The sequence below is a fragment of the Erpetoichthys calabaricus genome, chromosome 3, assembly GCF_900747795.2.
Source record: "Erpetoichthys calabaricus chromosome 3, fErpCal1.3, whole genome shotgun sequence".
In the NCBI taxonomy this organism is placed as follows: domain Eukaryota; kingdom Metazoa; phylum Chordata; class Cladistia; order Polypteriformes; family Polypteridae; genus Erpetoichthys; species Erpetoichthys calabaricus.
The window spans coordinates 9,080,793-9,102,734 of record NC_041396.2 but is presented as its reverse complement, the minus strand read 5'-3'; the positions used below and the strand labels follow the sequence as shown (position 1 = coordinate 9,102,734).

Here is a 21,942-nt window from a genome sequence, read left to right as displayed (position 1 = left end):
ACATACCAGCACTTCCGCCTTCCCTCTGTCGCTCCCCAATGACGTCAACAATCCCAGCATCCATCACGGTTCCTTCCCAGCAGTCCATTCGCCTATTTCCAGTCCCTCATGATAAATGTTCCCCACTCCACCATTTTGGCGGCTGTGTTATGAATGCCAATTTTGAAAGAAGTACTTTTGTTTATGAAAAATATTCATTTGTTACAGTATACGGGGCTGGAAAACCCCAAACCTTTATACCTTAAACCTTTATAGTCATTCTTTTACAATGGATAAATTAAATGAACATCTGAAGGAAAAGGGCTTGACTGGTGAGGAGGTGCAGGACCAAACCGTATGGAGATAATTGATTAAGCACATCAACCCCACAAAGAAGTTGGAAAAGATTAAGAGGAAGAAGAATGTGGGTTTGAAAAAGTATGCTTCTCGTTCAACAAGTCCACTTCATGATTTTAGGAATGAAACACATTGCTTTTTAAAAATATATATGCTCTATATATAAATAGGGCAACACTTACCCCCAGTAACATCGGGTAGTCCTGTACTTTTTGATGGCAGGCTGGATTAAGACATATCAGGTGTTTGTGCCAATTGAAGAGCTTCAGAGTGTGTTAAACATTGAAGACGATGCTTTACTCTTAACCCTAACCCAGTCCAGTCATAAGTCTCTTTCAAACCAGAATATCTCAAATTAGCTTTTTAATTGCAGGTGTTATACATTTTTTGTTGGTTTGTAAGTATGTTATTTTAAAAAGAAATGTGCCTAGTGTATGTGCTTAAATTTATATGGAAATATATGAAAATGTACTAATGGTAAGAATGTGCTGTGCGGTTGATGATCAACATTCCTTTGACTTCAGGCAAGGTGGGTCCACAGACTTTTACAAGAAGTGAATGAAGTCATTAGGAATAAAGCTTGAGGCTGTACATCCAAATACGATCATCACAAGTCATTCCATAGCTCCACTGCACCCAATTTAAATGAAAGTGTTGTCACGCATGCGCGCATGGGGAGTCGCAGTACGACCCGGGTAGTAGCACGAAATCCGAAAGTCATACGGGACGGACGGGCAACTAACCTTTTTCTCTTTGTTTCCTAGAAAGAAAGAAACGGCGACACCCTGAACTGTCCCCCGTTCCTCCACTTCCGCATCTTCCTTCCCTCTGATGACGTCAGAATCCCAGAACACACCACAACTCACTACCCAGCATTCCTCTGTTTAATTCCGGTCCCCTCTATAAATGTTCCCACATCAAGCCATATTGTTGTTCAGCAGTTGGCAGTTGATTGTACTCTGGATTGTATAACTTTGACTTGCAACTTCTTTACAGTATGCGGGGCCGGAAACCCCAAACCTTTATGTGCAGTTGTGTCTTTTCTTTTACAGTGGCGTAGTCGGCAGGAGACTAAAAAGTCCGAAAAATGAGCGAAGGACAGGACCTGAACACGGTGCTAACGACTCTGGCAACACAGCTTCAGAAGCTACAGGTAGAGCATGCCGCGACAAGGTGGAAACTGGAGGAAACCACAGCTAGGCTCGACTCACCTGACGCGGTAAGACCAGAGCCTGCACGGCCCCCGTCTCCGCCTATCGTTCCGCTTTCAGAGGCGGATGATATTGAATCATACCTGGGAATATTTGAGAGGACTGCCTCTCGGAACCAGTGGCCGCGATCAGACTGGGCGTCCATATTAGTGCCGTACCTGAAGGGCGCTGCGCAGCGGGCTTACTACGATCTCCCCGAAGAGGAGGCTGCGAGTTATGACAATCTAAAAACTGAAATCCTCAGCCGCTACGGCGTCACGCCGGACCAGCAGGCGAGTGAGTGGAGACTGTGGCGCTTCGATCCTGAAGGCCCGGCCAGAGCGCAAGCCTTTGAATTTTGGGGCAAAATGGGCCGCTAGCTACGTCCAGAAGGACCCCACGCTCGGAAAGTCGTGGAGCAGGTAGCGTGCGAGGGCCTCATAAATGCCATGCCAGATTATCTCGCCCAGCAGGTCCGGCGGCACCCCTACAAGGATATGAAAGGCCTCCTAGAGGTCTTGGAGCGTCAGCTCGCGGTTCACCGATCCGGGGGGCCGGAACGGCCGGCTTGTGGAGCCCGACAGGGACGCACTAGCCTCCCCGAGCCCAGCCGCCGCGCGGTGGAAGCGCCAGCAAAGCCCTGGGAGAAGCCAGCCCCGCTGCGCTGTTTCAAGTGCGGTGAGCTCGGCCATATTTTGCCTGCCTGTCCCCTACATGTGGAGGCAATGGATTGCAGCGTGGCCCTGACAGAAAGGTATGGTGCTTTGTCGCATCCCTTGGCTGTTCCGAATGTGGGCGTGGTGTTGGTAAATGGGCACTCGGTGAGGGCTTTGTTTGACTCCGGGAGCAATATATCAATTGTTGCTCGCCGTTATGTTTTGCTGCGACAGTGGATAAATCAATGCTTAAGGGTCACCTGTGTGCATGGAGAGACCAGGGCGTACAGAGCCGCAAACTGTTTTATTGCCTGGAAGGGAGAGGTGATTCAACTGGCGGTCGCTGTTCTTCCTGAGCCCCCCTTCCCAGTGATATTAGGGCACGACTGGTCAAAGATAAAATGCGGCAAAACTAAAACCACTCCTTATAATAACTTGGGTCTAGCTATGAGCAAACAAAATAGGCTCGCTGCGACTCCCACGCCGTGCCATGCGGCAAACAATGATGACGTAGGTCGCCAGGGGGAAGGTTCTCAAGTGTCGGACCCGAGCCAGGGTACCGACCCCTATACAGCGACGGACGATCCCCTATGCCGGGTGGAGCTTCAGTATAGAGCTACCCCGGCCTCCTTTAAACGCGAGCAGTGGAATGATGGTTCCCTGAAGTTTGCCAGGAATGCCGCTGTTGCTGTGAATGGCCATTTGTCAAGCGATCCCGCACCACCGGAGCCCTACTTTATTCTTGAAAATGATCTGTTGTACCGAGTCGCGACTCACGAAGGCGAGATGCGGAAGGTGTTGCTAGTCCCACGGACCTACCGGCGGAAGGGTGTGTGAACTAGCGCATGCCCATCTCTTAGGCGCCCATCTAGAGGCCAAGAAAACGTTGGAGAGGATAAAGCTCCGATTTTATTGGCCCGGTATTAATGAGGAGGTCTGTCGCTTCTGCCAATCCTGTCCAGATTGCTAGATTCGCCAGATCCCTAGGAGGGCTCGAGCTCCTCTCGTGCCAATCCCCCTTGTCGATATTCCCTTCGAAAGAATCGGAGTGGACATTGTGGGTCCCCTGGAACCTTCAAGCCGCGGCCATAAATATATCTTGGTCATGGTAGACTATGCGACTCGTTACCCAGAGGCGGTTCCGCTGCGCTCCACTACTACCAAAACAATCGCATGGGAACTAGTACTTTTCTTTCCATAGTGGGAATACCCAAAGAAGTCCTCACGGACCAGGGTACTCCCTTTACTTCGGATACGTTTAGGGAGGTGGCCAAGTTACTGCGGATAAAGCATCTTAAGACGTCTGTTTACCACCCACAGACCGACGGATTAGTCGAGCGATTTAATCAGACGCTTAAGCAAATGCTACGCAAAGTAGTCAGCGCGGACGGTAGGAACTGGGATCAGCTTTTGCCCCTCGTGCTTTTTGCTTACCGGGAGGTGCCCCACGCTTCCACTGGCTTTTCCCCATTTGAATTATTGTATGGACGCCAACCCTGAGGCGACAGAGGCGACTCCAATTGGTTTCACTTTCCACTCAGAGCCTCGCAGCTCAAGACAAGGCGGCGGGCTGGCAGTAATTATCAGAGAAGACTTAAACATTAAAAGAATCCCAATTGACTGCCCATTGTCTTTTGAGTGCCTGGCTCTTAAACTAATAACGGAATCAGGTCCTGTCTCACTCATTGTTCTCTATCGTCCCCCAAAATACAATGCATCCTTCTTATCTGATCTGATTGAACTTTTGACCCACCTAAGCTCTTACTCTCAAAGAATTATGCTTCTTGGTGATTTCAACATCCATATTGACACCACCACATCTAAACTGAGAAATGAATTCCTGTCCTTACTGGACTGTTTTGACTTGACACAACATGTTGATTTTCCAACCCATTCTGGCGGTCATATATTGGACCTGATCTGCACTTCTGGACTATCTGTTGCCAACATTTACAGCACTGATTTGGGACTCTCTGACCATAAAGCAGTATTTTTCACTGTCTCATTACCTATCCCACCTCTTACCTGTAAACGACAAATTTCTTACAGAAACCTTAAAAATATCTGTCCCTCTATCCTTTCTGGATCCATTTCTGATCTTTTACTGTCTGCACCTATTCCACCAACACTAGATAGTCTTGTTCACCACTATAACTCAGCCCTTCACTCAGCATTAGATAAAACAGCTCCTTTAAAACATAAGGAGGTTTCCTTTAAACGCTCAGCTCCTTGGTATAACTCAGAATTGCGATCTATGAAAGCAGCTGGCTGACGCCTTGAGAGAATGTCACGTAAGACTGGCCTCACCGTGCACATCCAGGCTTTCTCTGACCACCAAAGAGCTTACAGAGAAGCACTAACTTCTGCCAAGAACACCTATTATGGCAGAATAATAGAAAGTGGCCATGATAACCCAAGGGTTTTGTTCTCTGTAGTTAATAAACTACTCGAACCCGCATCTGGTCCAACTACCTCTTCTACTGAAGTCTGTGAGGAATTCCTCCACTTTTTCCGTAACAAAATTAAAGATCTAAATAATTCAACTATCATAAATACATCATCTGTTTATATCTCTCCCTGTTTTCCCACTCCATCCAGCTCCTTCTCTAAGTTCTCACCAGTCACATCTGCGTTTGTTAATAACCTGCTTTGTAAGATGAGGCCGACTACTTGTGTACTGGACCCCATCCCCACCACACTACTTAAATCCTGCCTTCATGCCATAATCCTGACTGTTACAACAATAATAAACTCATCCCTTGACACTGGCTCCGTGCCGCTCACTTTTAAAATTGCTTCTGTAACCCCAATGTTAAAAAAGTCTGGCCTTGATGCTGACAATCTTAACAATTTCCGGCCTATTTCCCACTTACCTTTCCTGTCAAAAGTTCTTGAGCGTGTTGTAGCTTCCCAACTCACCAATTACCTAACCTCTAATAATTTGATGGAACCCTTTCAGTCTGGTTTCAGGGCGCGGCACAGCTGTGAAACTGCTCTGCTACGGGTAACCAATGATTTGCTTATGGCAGCAGACTCTGGACAAACTAGCATATTAATTCTGTTAGACCTCAGTGCAGCATTTGACACTGTTAGACATGACATCCTACTGTCCAGAATGGAGAACATACTGGGTATCTCTGGCACTGCCCTCCAGTGGTTCAAGTCCTATCTGACTGATAGGCAAGAGTTTGTTAGTCTTGGCAACAGCAGATCCAGCTCAGCGCCAGTCACACAAGGAGTCCCTCAGGGCTCTGTCCTCGGTCCTCTGCTTTTCTGTATTTATATGCTTCCCCTTGGCCATATTATCCGTAGTTATGGATTGGGTTATCATTTTTATGCAGATGATACCCAGCTCTACTTCAATGTTAAAAGTGGAACTTCATCAGAGCTTTCTCAGCTCACAACCTGCCTTAGTGAAATTAAAACCTGGATGGAGCAGAACTCTTTAAAATTAAATTGCAATAAAACTGAACTCCTGCAAATTGGGACTAAAATGCAACTTAATAAAATGAGCTCCTTCCCAGTCCATCTTGGCAGTGATCTCATCAGACCTGCCTCTACTGTAAAAAAATCTTGGTGTCATTTTTGATTCCTCCCTCACTTATTCCGCCCACATAAATCACATTAAGAAACTTTCTTACTTTCACCTCCGTAACATATCCCGTGTTCGCTCCTTCCTCTCCTTCTCTAATGCTGAGAAACTTGTCCATGCTTTTATCACATCCCGCATCGATTATTGTAATTCCCTACTGGCAGGTGCCCCTTCTAATCTTATATCACAGCTCCAGCTTATTCAAAACTCAGCTGCAAGAGTCCTTACTCGAACCAGCAGCAGCAAGCACATCACACTCATCCTGCTCCGTCTTCACTGGCTCCCTGTGTCCTACAGAATCGAATATAAAATCCTACTAATAACCTACAAAGCTTTAAATAACCTTGCACCAAACTACATCAGTGACCTCCTCCATCACTATGTGCCTGTCCGCCCACTAAGGTCCTCTGATTCTGGTAATCTTGTTGTGCCGCTCACTAATCTACACTCCATGGGTGACAGCAGGGCCTTCAGCTGTATAGTGCCCAGACTCTGGAATGACCTACCAAAATTAATCAGGTCAGCTGACTCCATGAATTCTTTTAAAAAACAACTCAAAACTCATCTGTTCAGGATGGCTTTTAGCTCTACTTGACTTTATTACCCTTCTCTCAGTTTACTTCTCTGTCAAGATGCTCATGTAACCTGTGTGTGTGTGAGACCATCAATTATGTTGTCTGGTTTTTTTTTTTCAGAATTTACTGTCTTAATCTTCTTTATTTATTTATCTGGTTTTTACAATGCTATATACTGTATATTCTGCCGTTCTTTATTATATTCTGTAAGTGCCTTGAGCATGGGAAAGGCGCTATATAAATAAAATGTATTATTATTATTATTATAGTTAAAGAAGGATGGGAGGAGGAAACCCCTCCTTCTACAAATGTTGTGGAGTATATTGCGCAACTGTGTGATAGGCTAACCCACATCAGGCCGATTCTCAAAGATCACCTGACGCGTTCTCAAGCAGCGCAGGCGCGCTGCTACAATAAGAACTCCACCCTCAGGGAATTCCAGCCTGGGGATCGGGTGATGGTGCTCGTACCATCCTCCCACTCCAAATTATTGGCACATTGGCTAGGGCCTTACCAGGTTATAGAGAGAAAGGGGCTGGTTGACTATTTGGTCTGACAACCAAATCGCCAGCCACGCGAAAGGGTGTATCATGTGAACTTGCTGAAGCCGTGGAGAGTTCGGGAAGAGGCCCCGATCTCCGGTACAACCCTCTCCCTGTTTTCAAAGAAAATGCCACTTAACCTCGGTCTGGATTTGTCATCATCCCAACGGCAGGAGCTGGAACAGGCTATCCTAGCCGTCCCTGAGGTGGTAAGCGAGACACCGGGCCGCACCGCGCTGATTGAGCACGACATCAGTACAGATCCCGGGGTGGTAGTCAGGGAAAGAGCCTATCGCCTCCCAGAGGCAAAGCGCGCGGAGGTCGAATTGGAGATCCAGCGGATGTTGGACTTGGACGTCATTGAGGAAAGTCGCAGCCCGTGGTCCAGTCCTATCGTCCTCGTCTCTAAGCCGGACGGCTCCTGGAGGTTCTGTAATGACTTTAGGTGTCTGAATCAGGTCTCCAAGTTTGATGCCTACCCTATGCCCTGGATAGACAACCTTATTGAGCGTTTGGGTACGGCCCAATACTTGACTACTCTTGACATGACCAAAGGGTACTGGCAAATTCCCTTAACGGCATCCGCAAAGGAGAAAACCGCCTTCAGTACCCCTAGCTGACATTGGCACTATAAGGTTCCCCCATTTGGGCTGCACGGGGCACCAGCAACCTTCCAGCGTCTGGTCGACAGAGTGCTATGGCCCCACCAGTCCTACTGTGCCGCCTATCTGGATGACGTTGTCATCTATTCCGGCACCTGGGAAGAACATATACTGCAGGTGTATGCTGTCCTGGCCACGCTAGCGAAAGCCAGTCTCCGTATAAACCCTCGGAAATGTTTTTTCGGGTTGAAAGAGGCCAAGTATTTAGGCTACCTAGTGGGGCGAGGTCAGGTTAAGCCACAATGCTCCAAAATTAAAGACATCTTGGAATGGCCCCGTCTGAATACCAAGAGACAGGTGCAGGCTTTCTTAGGGTTGGCAGGGTACTATCGCCGGTTTGTACCCTGTTTCTCTGAAAGGGCAGCACCCTTGACTAACCTGACAAGAAAGGGGGCTCCTTTGTACGTGGTGTGGAATCCAACAGCAGAGTGGGCATTCAGTGACTTAAAAGCGGCCCTAACCTCGGCACCTGTATTAAAAACGCCTGATTTTTCACTTCCATTTCTTCTCCAGACCGATGCTTCGGACACAGGCCTAGGCGCAGTGCTGAGCCAAAGCACCGATGGTGTCGAGCACCCCGTTTTCTACCTAAGCCGGAAACTGTTGGACCGGGAGACCAGGTATGCGGCAGTGGAGAGGGAAGCCCTGGCCATCAAGTGGGCGGTTACACATCTGAGGTACTACGTGCTGGGCCGGGAGTTCACCCTTGTGACGGACCATGCAGCAGCATTACATAAGGAGTTGAATCCCCGGGTCACCAGGTGGTTTTTGGACCTTCAGCCATACAAGTTTACCGTCACTTATAGGCGGGGTAACCTTCAGGCCAATGCCGACACCCTCTCCCGGGTTCACGACCTCTCGGTCCGGTCCGCCCGCCCCGATGGGGCTGGGCTGAGGGGGGGGCCCTGTAACGCACGCGCGCATGGGAAGTCGCAGTACGACCCGGGTAGTAGCGCGAAATCCAAAAGCCATACGGGACGGACGGGCAACTAACCTTTTTCTCTTTGTTTCCTAGAAAGAAAGAAACGGCGACACCCTGAACCGTCCCCCGTTCCTCCACTTCCGCATCTTCCTTCCCTCTGATGACGTCAGAATCCCAGACTACACCACAACTCACTACCCAGCATTCCTCTGTTTAATTCCGGTCCCCTCTATAAATGTTCCCCCATCAAGCCATATTGTTGTTCAGCAGTTGGCAATTGATTGTACTCTGGACTGTATAACTTTGACTTGCAACTTCTTTACAGTATACGGGGCTGGAAACCCCAAACCTTTATGTGCAGTTGTGTCTTTTCTTTTACAGTGTTTAGTCAAAAACAGATCTTTAGTTTTATTATTAGCTCTATTTTAACAATATTGAGTTCCGTTTAAATTTAATTTAATTTTTATATTTTGATTGTGCTGACCACCTTTGTGGTGTCCTCTGTTACATGTTCAGAATGTCATGAAGGCTTCAGAAATTGCTGCTCCTGAAGAAAACATCTTATATTGTAAGGTGGGCACCTCGTCATCTAATAACCACACACCAGTTGCCTTTATATCCCACTGCATGAACACCTATGAGAGATTGAGTCCTCCTGTGCAAGATCACTTGGACTGTGAGGTATACATTTATCATATATATAATGACTTCATTATATAAATATATTGTGATACCACTAGGGGGTGTGCCACCCACCCAACCCGACACTGACAGACGCAGGATGCACACTTAACAACAGATTAATTTTAATTTTGCTTCTTCACTTGTGGGCAACGTCTTCCCCATTCCCACAAGTATACAACACAGTCTCAAGCACAAACAGCACAACTGAACACAATTATCTCTTCTTATCACACTCTTTTCTTTTCTCCTCCACTCCCCCTCGGTAAGCTTTGTCCTCCACCACCTAACTCTGGCTCCCCGAGTAGTTTCTGCAGGCCCCTTTTATATGTTACCTGGGAGTGCTCCAGGTGCCTGATGACCTACTCCCAGTCGCACTTCCAAGTGTGGTGAAATAACCGCCCATACGGGCTCGGGACAAACCTGGACAAACTGGTGAAGAAGGCAGGCTTTATTGTTGGCATGGAGCTGGACAGTTTGACATCTGTGGCAGAGCGACGGGTGCTCAGTAGACTCCTATCAATCATGGAAAATCCACTGCATCCACTAAACAATATCATCTCCAGACAGAGGAGCAGCTTCAGCGACAGACTGCTGCCACCGTCCTGCTCCACTGACAGACTGAGAAGATCGTTCCTCCCCCAAACTATGCGACTCTTCAATTCCACCCGGGGGGGTAAACGTTAACATTATAAAAAGTTATTGTCTATTTTTACCTGCATTATTATCAATCTTCAATTTAATATTGTTTTTTGTATCAGTAAGGTGCTGCTGGAGTATGTGAATTTCCCGCTGGGATTAATAAAGTATCTATCTATCTATCTATCTATCTATCTATCTATCTATCTATCTATCTATCTATCTATCTATCTATCTATCTATCTATCTATCTATCTAGGAGCAGCTGCAGCACCCCCTGGCAGCTCTTCCGGATCCCAACAGGGCTGTATACAACTCCATCTCCCATAAAGCCCTGCGGGAGCCCGAAGCAACACTGCAACCAATGGGGGCTGCCATCTAGCATCCCGGGGAGGGAATCTTCTGACCATGCTTGCTTCCCCGGTCCTTTCAGCGAATAGGCCAGGCAAGGATCCCAGCCATCTATGACAACAGATAGATAGATAGATAGATAGATAGATAGATAGATAGATAGATAGATAGATAGATAGATAGATAGATAGATAGATAGATAGATAGATAGAACTTGATTTGTACCCAGTTTGACAGAAGTTATTTAAATTAATAAATACACACACACAGAGAGATAAATCAATATGTATATATACAGTATGCACACGCTGTAGTTTGAACACACACCAGAATAACTGAAAAGGAAGAAAGTTTAAAAAAGAAGGAAAAGAAAACTTAATTGGTGGGAGACCCACATTTTTGGGGCCCTGAAGCTTGAACTGTGAGGGGGTCTCTACACAACCAGCAGTGAGGTCGGAGTCAGCACTGTTCTCTTCTTCACTCAGGTTGTTCCATGGCAGATCAAGACAAACATTTTAAAAATGCCACCTGCCGTTTGCTCCAGGGCTGCTGTACAAAGGCTGACCCTGTGCTCTGACCTCCAAAGGTCATGTGAAAAGACAATTTCCCCTCTGGGATTAATAAAGCATATCAAATAAAAAGATGAAAAACAAAATATTCAGTTGTCTGCACCGTATGAAGGTTTTTGATTCCTTCAGATTACAAAACTCCATCTTTAAGAGCTCTGTGGTGTGGTGGCTAAGACAGAACATTTTAAGCCACAAGGCCACCGACTTCACATCTTTACTTCAGTTTGTGGTCCCGAGGGGGTCAGCTAACTCTGTAGAGCTGCAGTTATAAACATCGATGTAAATAGTCCATTACATTGATCCTGAATAAAGCTGCAAGTCCAATGCACAATAATAAAAACGAAAAGGTGCGGCTTCATAAAACTCGCTTCAGGTCTTTAATGACAGAATGAACATGAGCAATATTGAAATAAATGTTCTGTGAAATGGCCACAGTGGAAGCTGATGCAAATTTAGCAGTTGATTCTTTCTCTCACACTTTTGACGTTTTTGCATTTTGCTGCTATGTACAGAATAAAAAATGCTAAACTTTAAAACCTCAGTGGTTAATGCCTTGGACTTCAAGTTCTGAGGTTGTGGTTTCAAATCCCACCACTGACAACAACAACAACATTTATTTCTGTAGCACATTTTCCTACAAATGATGGAGCTCAAAGTGCTTTACAGAGTGAAGAAATCAAATATTTCCGACGAGATTAAAAAGCACATCGCAGACTTTTGTTTAAAGGGATTTGCAGACATTTCAGTCACAGCTTGTAGAAATGACAACACGATTGTACTCCTACTGTTTTAAAATACACTGAGAAGTCAACTTTTACATTTTGGAAAATATACTGCAATATACAAATATGGCTGTAATTTACATATTTTACAGTACATGTATGTATACTTCAAGATATTGTAACGTTTTTATCAATGAAGTATACTGTAAGATATTTTAAAATATATTTATATTGGTAGCAATGTATACTGCTCAAACAAAATTAAAGGCACAGTTTGAATATCCATCAGATCTCAATGGGATAAGAAATCCTGCTGGCTCTGTCTACTGCTATGGACTGATATGGTGATGTGTGAGGAACAAAAGGATGGAAATGAAAAGGATCAACAGACAGAGGACACCCCGAAAATCAAAGGGAAAAAATGATGATGCAACAGGCAGGCAGACGAGTCCATTTGGCCAAAATTTCATTGCAGTAACTCCAAATCGTACTCAGTAGTACTCAGATAGATAGAAATTAATATATATCTATTATATAAAAATTTGGCTTCTAATTCTAATTTGGCTTTGACTGATAAAATTTCATGGATGGAGCAGGCTGAGTAGGCTTTAACTGATATAAAATAAATTTTAATGTCTGTGCCTGCATTAAGACTTCCGGAGTAGTTTTGTCCTTTCACTCTGTTCGTGGACGAGAAAGGGGGGTGTATGACTGCAGTATTAACTCAACAAGAAGGAGATAGACAAGGACCAGTCGCATACTATTCTAAAAAAATAAAATAAATAAAACTGGATCCAGGGGCCGCTACAATCCTGGCCTGTTTGAAAGCAGCTGCTGCAACAACAGAGCCCATATTAGCATGCTCAGATGTTGTTCTCCAGAGTCTATTAACTGTTAAGGTATCATATGCTGTACATTCCATCTTAGTACAGACAAGAACATCTCATTTGACAGGTGCGCTTGCGGTAGTGAAGTGTCAAACTCACAAGGGGAAAACAAATCCAGTGAGTGAGAGAAATGCGCAAGCAGACATGTGGGCAAAGAAAGCCTCCCGGGATCATACTTCACCACTAACCTCTTTATTTCTATAACAGGAGGAGGAACAAGAGTTACCCAAGGATGCAGTTTTATCTCCACAATCTGTGGCAACGGAAAAGGAGATAAAGACGTAGCAGAAAGTGGGATCAGAAAAAGATCTGAAAGAAATTTGGATCCATCCATTAACTAAACATCCTTTTTTCCCCAAAAGCTTCCTTTCCAGGTATTGCAAAGGCTGCACATGGCTTGGCCCACCCTTTCAGAAGACACAATGATGGCACAGGTGCAACAATCCTGTCACGCCTGAGGTTTTTCTAACTTTGCTGATCAGTTCTGTAAGAGGTATACACTATGCCAAAAATGTAATGTAGGAAATGGCTTGCAGGTAAGTCCGGCTGTAACACCTAATGCCGGAGGGCCCTTTGAACATCTGCAGATAGATTTCTTTAACATAACCCCGTCTCATGGGCATAAATATTGCTTAGCAATCATCTACGCTTTCTCACACTGGGTGGAGGCTTTCCCATGCTGGCACGCAGATGCCAAGTCAGTGGCCAAAACTGTCTCAGTGGCTGTAGATTGATGTCCGCCACTACGGCAAGTATCATCCACAGAGTGAAGGGATGATGGAGCATATACATTCCACCTTAAAAATTTAAATTGGCAAACATCTTTGAACAAATAGGCCTATCTTGGCCTGATGCATTGCCTTTGGCTCTGGCTGGTCTGCGGGGAAGAACTCATTGCCAAATAAGACTCTCACCGTTGGAGATTCTTACTGGCCGCCCCATGCTAATGTGCTTTCCGCTATGTAAAATTACTCTCCACATGGTCAACAATGATCTTGAATCTTTTCTTTCAGGTCTGTGTAGTGCCTTACAGATAGAGTGCATGAACAAGTGAGGGAAACGTGGCAAATTGCCTAATTACCTGAAACATAAATTTCTATACCAATTGGGACTTGGGCTCTCATTAGAGACACATGGTGAAAACACTGGCACCAGCCCAGGTGGAGAGGACCATTCCAGGTGACTTATGAGTCCCCTGACGGTGAAAGTGCCTCACGCTGTTCACTCCATCTTAGTCCAGGCCAAAACCTCAAACCTCACTACTGCAAGGGCAATACACTATCAAAATGTATTCTGTACCCTGTCAAATGTCACTATTGAAAGATGCTCAACTCTGAATCCGGCCACCTTACTCCCCACTGAGGGAGAGGGGGAACCACAGAACTGCCATGATGAGATAACAAAGGTCCTGAAACCCAGGCCAGACCTCCAAGAAACTCCACTAGAAACAGGAGAAGTACTTCATGTGGACGGCTGTTCCTTGCGATTAGACGACGGAACACTCTTCACCAGTTATGCAGTGGTCAAAGGAGACCACTTACTTGAAGCAAATCGAATCTCTTCTAGTTCAAGCGCACAAGCAGCTGAGCTAATAGCTCTCACCAAAGCTTGCCAGTTGTCTGAAAGGAAGGTCATAACCATCTATACAGATTCCAGATATGCCATTGGAGTCTGCCATGATCATGGGGTATTATGGAAATTAAGGGGATTCAAAACCAGTACTGGTAAGCCCATACAACATCAGAAATTAGTGGAATCCCTTCTTGAAGCTATAATAAAACCATTGAAACTGGCAATAGTTAAATGGCAAGCCCATACTGGGAAACAAGACCCAGTCAGCCAAGGAAACGAACTGGCTGATCACTTTGCTAAACAGGCCACCTATAATAACACACCAGTCTCTTTATTCCAAAAGAAGGATGACAAAGACCCTGATAATCAAATTATTTCTTTACAGAGTGCCGCCACTGACAGAGAAAGGATAAATTGGTCATGAGAAGGATCCCTCTCTGATGGGGTCTGGACCCATAAGCAAACTAACAAACCTTTCCTCCCAAAGGCTTCTTATCCAGGAATGGCAAAAATCACACACGGCCTGGATCACGGCCTGGTCCTCTACAGAGCATCTTTAATCTGAGCCTGGAACAGGGGAGAGTCCCGAGGCTTTAGAAAACATCTTGCATCACCCCAGTCCCAAAGGTATCACGTCCTAGTGAGCTGAATGACTTCCGGCCTGTTGCTCTGACGTCACATGTGATGAAGACCATGGAGAAGCTGCTGCTTCATCACCTGAGGCCACAGGTTCAACACGCCCTTGACCCTCTGCAGTTCGCATATCAAGAGAAGGTGGGAGCGGATATGCTATACTGATCCCTCTCCCACTTGGACAGAGGCAGTGGTGCTGTAAAAATTATGTTTCTAGACTTCTCTAGCGCCTTCAACACAATCCAACCTCTGCTCCTTAGGGACAAGCTGACAAGCTGGTGGCATGGATCGTGGACTATCTTAAAGACAGACCTCAGTATGTGCGTCTCGGGAACTGCACGTCTGACATTGTGGTCAGCAACACAGGAGCGCCACAGGGGACTGTACTTTCTCCGGTCCTGTTCAGCCTATATACATCAGACTTCCAATACAACTCGGAGTCCTGCCACGTGCAAACGTTCGCTGACGACACTGCTATCATGGGCTGCATCAGGAGTGAGCATTAGGAGGAGTATAGGAACCTAATCAAAGACTTTGTTAAATGGTGTGACTCAAACCACCTACACCTGAACACCAGCAAAACCAAGGAGCTGGTGGTGGATTTTAGGACACCCAGACCCCTCATGGACCCCGTAATCATCAGAGGTGACTGTGTGCAGAGGGTGCAGACCTATAAATATCTGGGAGTGCAGCTGGATGATAAATTAGACTGGACTTCCAATACTGATGATCTGTGTAAGAAAGGACATAGCCGGTTATACTTCCTTAGAAGGCTGGCGTCCTTCAACATCTGCAATAAGATGCTGCAGATGTTCTATCAGACGGTTGTGGCGAGCGCCCTCTTCTACGCGGTGGTGTGCTGGGGAGGCAGCATTAAGAAGAAGGACGCCTCATACCTGGACAAACTAGTGGGGAAGGCAGGCTCTATTGTTGGCATGGAGCTGGACAGCTTGACATCTGTGACAGAGCGACGGGCGCTCAGCAGGCTCCTATCAATTATGGAGAATCCAATGCATCCACTAAACAGGATCATCTCCAGACAGAGGAGCAGCTTCAGCGACAGACTGCTGTCACCGTCCTGCTCCACTGACAGACTGAGGAGATCGTTCCTCCCCCAAACTATGCGACTTTTCAATTCCACCCAGGGGGGTAAACATAAACATTATTCAAAGTTATTGTCTGTTTTTACCTGCATTGTTATCAATCTTTAATTTAATATTGTTTTTTTGTATCAGTATGCTGCTGCTGGAGTATGTGAATTTCCCCTTGGGATTACTAAAGTATCTATCTATCTATCTATCTATCTATCTATCTATCTATCTATCTATCTATCTATCTATCTATCTATCTATCTATCTATCTATCTATCTATCTATCTATCTATCTATCTATCTATCTATCTATCTATCTATCTAAAAAGTCGCTATGACTCAGGATGTCGAGCAACATTGGGAAACCACAGGGTTCTCTGCATATGCTGAACAATTCTGCCGACAGTGTGCCCTATGCCAAAGGTACAATATAGGCAGAGGAACTCAAGTAAGTCCCGCCGTTACCCCGAAACCAGTGGGTCCATTTGAACATTTTCAAATGAACTTCATTGAACTAACGCCATCCAGAGGATATCAATACTGCCTCGTGATTGTTGATGTGTTCTCCCGGTGGGTTGAGGCCTTTCCTCCTAAGCATTCTGATGCAAAGGCAGTGGATAAAGCTTTAATAAAAGAAATTATTCCAAGATGGGGAATACCACAGAAACTGCAGACAGATAATGGTACCCACTTTGTGAAGTTCTGTAATAAATGAGCTGACTACTTGGCTGTAAATCATTACATCATGTACATCATTACTGCAAATACCATCCCCAAAGTAAAGATATTGTAGGAAGGTGCAATGGCACCCTATAATTAAAATTGGCAAAAATCTGTGCGCAGACAAACTTAACCTGGCCAGATGCTCTGCCGCTGGCCTTGATGGGGTTGAGAGGAAGGACACATTGGCAGTTGGGACTGTCGCCATTTGAAATTTTAACTGGATGCCCCATACCTGTTGGCATGGTTATCGGAAATGTCACTCTGCATACTGTGGACAATGATCTTCTCTCCAGTCTTACAGGTCTCTGAACCTCCCTGAAGGAAGTCCACAAACAAGTTAACAAGGATTGGCGGACCGGTCCCCCACTGACAGAGTTCCAGATCCCCGTTGGAACCTGGATACTGGTCAGAGACATCCGAAGGAAACATTGGCATCAACCTCGCTGGAGGGGACCATTCCAGGTGTTGCTATCTGCACCCCACATGCCGTGAAGGTTGAAGGACTCTTTTCTTGAATGCACGTCTCTCACTGTAAAAAGTGGACTGAATCATTAAGCTGTTGCTATTTTTTGGACTTTTTGTGTTGGGACTCTGTCAAGGGATTCTTCCCTTTCTCTTAAGAGGATAATCTGCGATATAAGTGGTTGAAGGTTACTGTTACAAGATTAAGAACAGATTCTTGTTATGCATGTGCCACTGCTAAACCCTATCTCCTAGTTGTATCCCTTCCCAATAATCTTTTTTAATTGTGATATTTTTAAGGATGCACATAACTTTACTTGTTGCCCTTTCAAGTGTATCTTAATGTCAGGAAGTACACACTAGAAATGCTCCTAACTGAAAAGTGAGGATTGTGTGTGTTGTCTTCAACAACAGTTGCTGTACCTTTATTCCTAATAACACTGCCCCTGACAGTTCTATTACCTGTGCTTTAGCTGGTCTCACCTCCCTATCTATTGAATTAGCAGAAAACTCAGGAACACCTGACTCTTTCAATGATCTCTTCCAAAGACTGGTTCAGTTCTTGGGCTGGTTGGATTAAAACTATTTTCATAACTGTCCTTATTTTTCTGGCAGTTTTCATGCTCTTGGGTTGCTGTCTTATCCCGTGCATCCGAGCCCTTTTACAAAGGTTTATTAATGCCTCCATTACTAAGGCTTATCTCCTCAGCGCTGACCCTGACTCCCTGTACACACCTTTCCTTCCATCCCCTGACCCCTTTCCTGAACTCTTTCCCATCTATGATGATGCAGAAGTCTGATTATTTAATGTGCACATTTCATGTGCAAAGGGAGGAACTGAGGAAGAAAAAAACATTATTAACTGTAATGATTATAAGTATTTAACTCACAAATACCAAGGACTGTATTTTGTATTAATCATGCTGCAGAGAGCTATATGATTTTTATTTCTATATGATTTGTTCTTCATTTGGGTAGAGAAAGGCTTGGGTACAGAATTATGAGAGTAGATTGCATTCTTTTATGAGAAAATGCTGACCTCTTGATACTAACAGAACACCCTGTGATATTATAAATCAATGTGAAAGTTTCTGAATTTCTGCTTAAAATTATTTGAGCCTATTTCTTAAAACTATGAGTGCTCTGATAACCTCTTTTTCTGAAAGAAGCAATGTACACATTCCAATTCAGGGACTAGTAAGCTATTATAATTTATGTATAACCTCAAAATGAAATGCCTTATATATTTTTTTTTTGTTTAGATAGATAGATAGATAGATAGATAGATAGATAGATAGATAGATAGATAGATAGATAGATAGATAGATAGATAGATAGATAGATACTTTATTAATCCCAAGGGGAAATTTACATACTCCAGCAGCAGCATACTGATACAAAAAATAATATTAAATTAAAGAGTAATAAAAATGCAGGTAAAAAAAAGACAATAGCTTTGTATAATGTTAAATGTTAACGTTTACCCCCTCGGGTGGAATTGAAGAGTCACATAGTGTGGGGGAGGAACGATCTCCTCAGTCTGTCAGTGGAGCAGGACAGTGACAGCAGTCTGTCGCTGAAGCTGCTCCTTTGTCTAGAGATGACACTGTTTAGTGGATGCAGTGGATTCTCCATGATTGACAGGAGTCTGCTCAGCGCCCGTCGCTCTGCCACAGATGTCAAACTATCTAGCTCCATGCCAACAATAGAGCCTGCCTTCCTCACCAGTTTGTCCAGGCGTGAGGCGTCTTTCTTCTTAATGCTGCCTCCCCAGCACACCACCGCGTAGAAGAGGGCACTCACCAGAACCGTCTGATAGAACATCTGCAGCATCTTATTGCAGATGTTGAAGGACGCCAGCCTTCTAAGGTAGTATAACCGACTCTGTCCTTTCTTACACAGAGCATCAGTATTGGCAGTCCAGTCTAATTTATCATCCAGCTGCACTCCCAGGTATTTATAGGTCTGCACCATCTGCACACAGTCACCTCTGATGATCACGGGGTCCATGAGGGGTCTGGGCCTCCTAAAATCCACCACCAGCTCCTTGGTTTTGCTGGTGTTCAGGTGTAGGTGGTTTGAGTCGCACCATTTAACAAAGTCATTGATTAGGTCCCTATACCCCTCCTCCTGCCCACTCCTGATGCAGCCCACGATAGCAGTATCGTCAGTGAACTTTTGCATGTGGCAGGACTCCGAGTTGTGTTGGAAGTCCGATGTATATAGGCTGAACAGGACCGGAGAAAGTACAGTCCCTTGTGGCGCTCCTGTGATGCTTACCACAATATCAGACGTGCAGTTCCTGAGACGCACATACTGAGGTCTGTCTTTAAGATAGTCCGCGATCCATGCCACCAGGTATGACTCTAATCCCATCTCTGTCAGCTTGTCCCTAAGGAGCAGAGGTTGGATTGTGTTGAAGGCGCTAGAGAAGTCTAGAAACATAATTCTTACAGCACCACTGCCTCTGTCCAAGTGAGAGAGGGATCGATGTAGCATATAGATGATGGCATCCTCCGCTCCCACCTTCTCCTGATATGCAAACTGCAGAGGGTCAAGGGCGTGTTGAACCTGTGGCCTCAGGTGGTGAAGCAGCAGCCTCTCCAGTTCGTTTAATACATGAAGAAGGTATGCAGAGGGAGGCCCCATATTAGACTACAGACTATCTGTTGTAACCAGTTAGTTGCACTTTGCTGGGATGAGGCTCCAGTCTCTTCGGAGGTATGGAGGAGGAGGAGAGGTTTGGGGGCTGCAGTCTCTTCAACTCACCAAGAATAAAGAAATTGCTTTTTATTTTAAATTGGTGTTTGTTTCCCATTGTTTTCGATTTCAGCGTCCACAAGTCCCACGAGACGAGACTTTTGCCTTGAGATTTTTTCAAGTCACGCCCTCCTCTCAAACATTTTCAAACAAGACCACGATCCTCTCAACTCTCATTCGTGTGAATGCTTTTCTCAGACACACTTCAAGCACTCTCAGCTCTTATACATTTTAATATTTTCCTCACTTTAAGTTCCCAATTAAAGAAGACGTATTATGTCCAAATCCATCCATCCATCCATCCATCCATTTTCCAACCCGCTGAATCCGAACACAAGGTCACGGGGGTCTGCTGGAGCCAATCCCAGCCAACACAGGGCACAAGGCAGGAACCAATCCCGTGCAGGGTGCCAACCCATCGCAGTGTCCAAATCTTACTGAAGAATTTCATCATGAAAGGTTATCAACATAAAAAATGAGTACATTTGCAATCCTAGCACAGAGAAATGAGGAAGTCAAACGAATTAATGCCAAAAATGTTGATCAGTTACACATCAAATTGGTTAAATGCGTCCAAAAATGTCGAAAGGTTACACATCAGATTGGTTAAATGCATATCAATGGTCTATGCTGAAACAGTTGGTGGTGATCGTGTGAAAGATAAAAACAACAACTTACAATATCATGAAGAATATCTACAGCCGTTAACACTGTCCTGTCTTCCACCGCACGAATTAATGTAGGAAAAAGGTTGTAGCCAAGAAAGGTAATGTAGTACTTCTTTAGGGGTTAACATTAGACAACAAACGAGATCTTGATATGCCATTCATATTAAAACGCTAAGAGTTTCCGGTTAGAATAGCTTTTGCAAAGACAATTAACAAATCTCAGAGCCAAATATTCAAAAAGGTTGTTTTATTTAATAGAGAGAAAGAAATGAAATTCAGTCACGGGCAGTTATACGTTGATGCATATGTAACAATTCCCATGAAGATAAATATCTGTTTAAATTGTACATCTGCATGAGCAGCAGAACCGCAAAGAGGCTAACGTGAGCACAGGCCAGGACATAAAAATGTCTAATTATAAGCTTTTTCAAACCAGAATATCTCAAATTAGCTTTCTAATTGCAGGTGTTACACATTATTTGTTTATTTGCAAGAATGTATTTGGAGCCTGTATTTTAATAGGAAATGTGCCTAGTATATTGTGTCCTTAAATTTATATGCAAATATATGAAAACGTACTGATGGTAAGAATGGGCTGTGCAGTTGATTATTAACATTCCCTTGACTTGGGACAAGGTGGGTCCACAAATTTTTACAAGAAGTGAATGAAGTCATCAGAAATACAGCTTGCAGCTGTACATCCAAATATGAATTGAAGTGTTTAGTTAACAACAGATCTTTAGTTTTATTATTAGATCTTTTTTAACAATATTGAGTTGTGTTTAACGTTCATTGTATTTTCATATATCGATAGTGCTGACCACCTTTGTGGTGCCCTCTGTTACTTTTTCAGAATGTCACAAAGACTTCAAAAAGGGCTACTGCTGTAGATAACATCTTGCATTGTAAGGTGGGCACCTCATCACCTAATGACCACACACCAGCTGTCTTTATATCCCACTGCATGAAGACCTTGGAGAGACTGCAAGAGTCATCCTTTGCAAGACCACTTGGACAGTTGATGCATTTCTCATATCTATATATGCATAACACTTTCCATTTTATATATATAGGTCCTCCCTGCGTGGAGTTTGCATGTTCTCCCCATGTCTGCTTGGGTTTCCTCTGGGTGCTCCAGTTTCCTCCCACAGTCCATAGACATGCAGGTTAGGTGCATTGGCGATCATAAATTGGCCCTAGTATGTGCTTGGTGTGTGGGTGTGTGTGTGTCCTGCGGTGGGTTGGCGCCCTGCCCGGGATTGGTTCCCTGCCTTGCGCCCTGTGTTAGCTGGGATTGGTTCCAGCAGACCTCTGTGCCCCTGTGTTCGGATTCAGCGGGTTGGAAAATGGATGGATGGATATATATATATATATATATATATATATATATATATATATATATATATATATATATATATATATATATATATACATATATATATATATATATATATATACATATATATATATATATATATATATATATATATATATATATATATATATATATATATATATATATATATATATATATATATATATATATATATATATATTTATACATATATATATCTATTGTCACGCTTGAGTCACAGATTTGCACAGAAACACAGGAAATTGTAGAGACAGGAACTTTATTCAAACAATGCAAACTAACAATATTTTGTCGCGCTTCCGGAATCCAATACGGGCGTATCTGCACCCTAACA

The 21,942-nt window shown here is 44.3% G+C and overlaps 1 long non-coding RNA gene across 1 annotated transcript; it reads left to right on the top strand.

Annotated features, from left to right (window-relative positions):
* The first annotated feature begins 563 nt into the window (after nucleotides 1-563).
* On the top strand, nucleotides 564-20,965 carry LOC127527049 (uncharacterized). The gene is made up of 2 exons (XR_007934414.1): nucleotides 564-709; nucleotides 20,699-20,965. It is a non-coding gene; the product is annotated as an uncharacterized LOC127527049 (long non-coding RNA).
* Nucleotides 20,966-21,942: the final 977 nt, after the last annotated feature.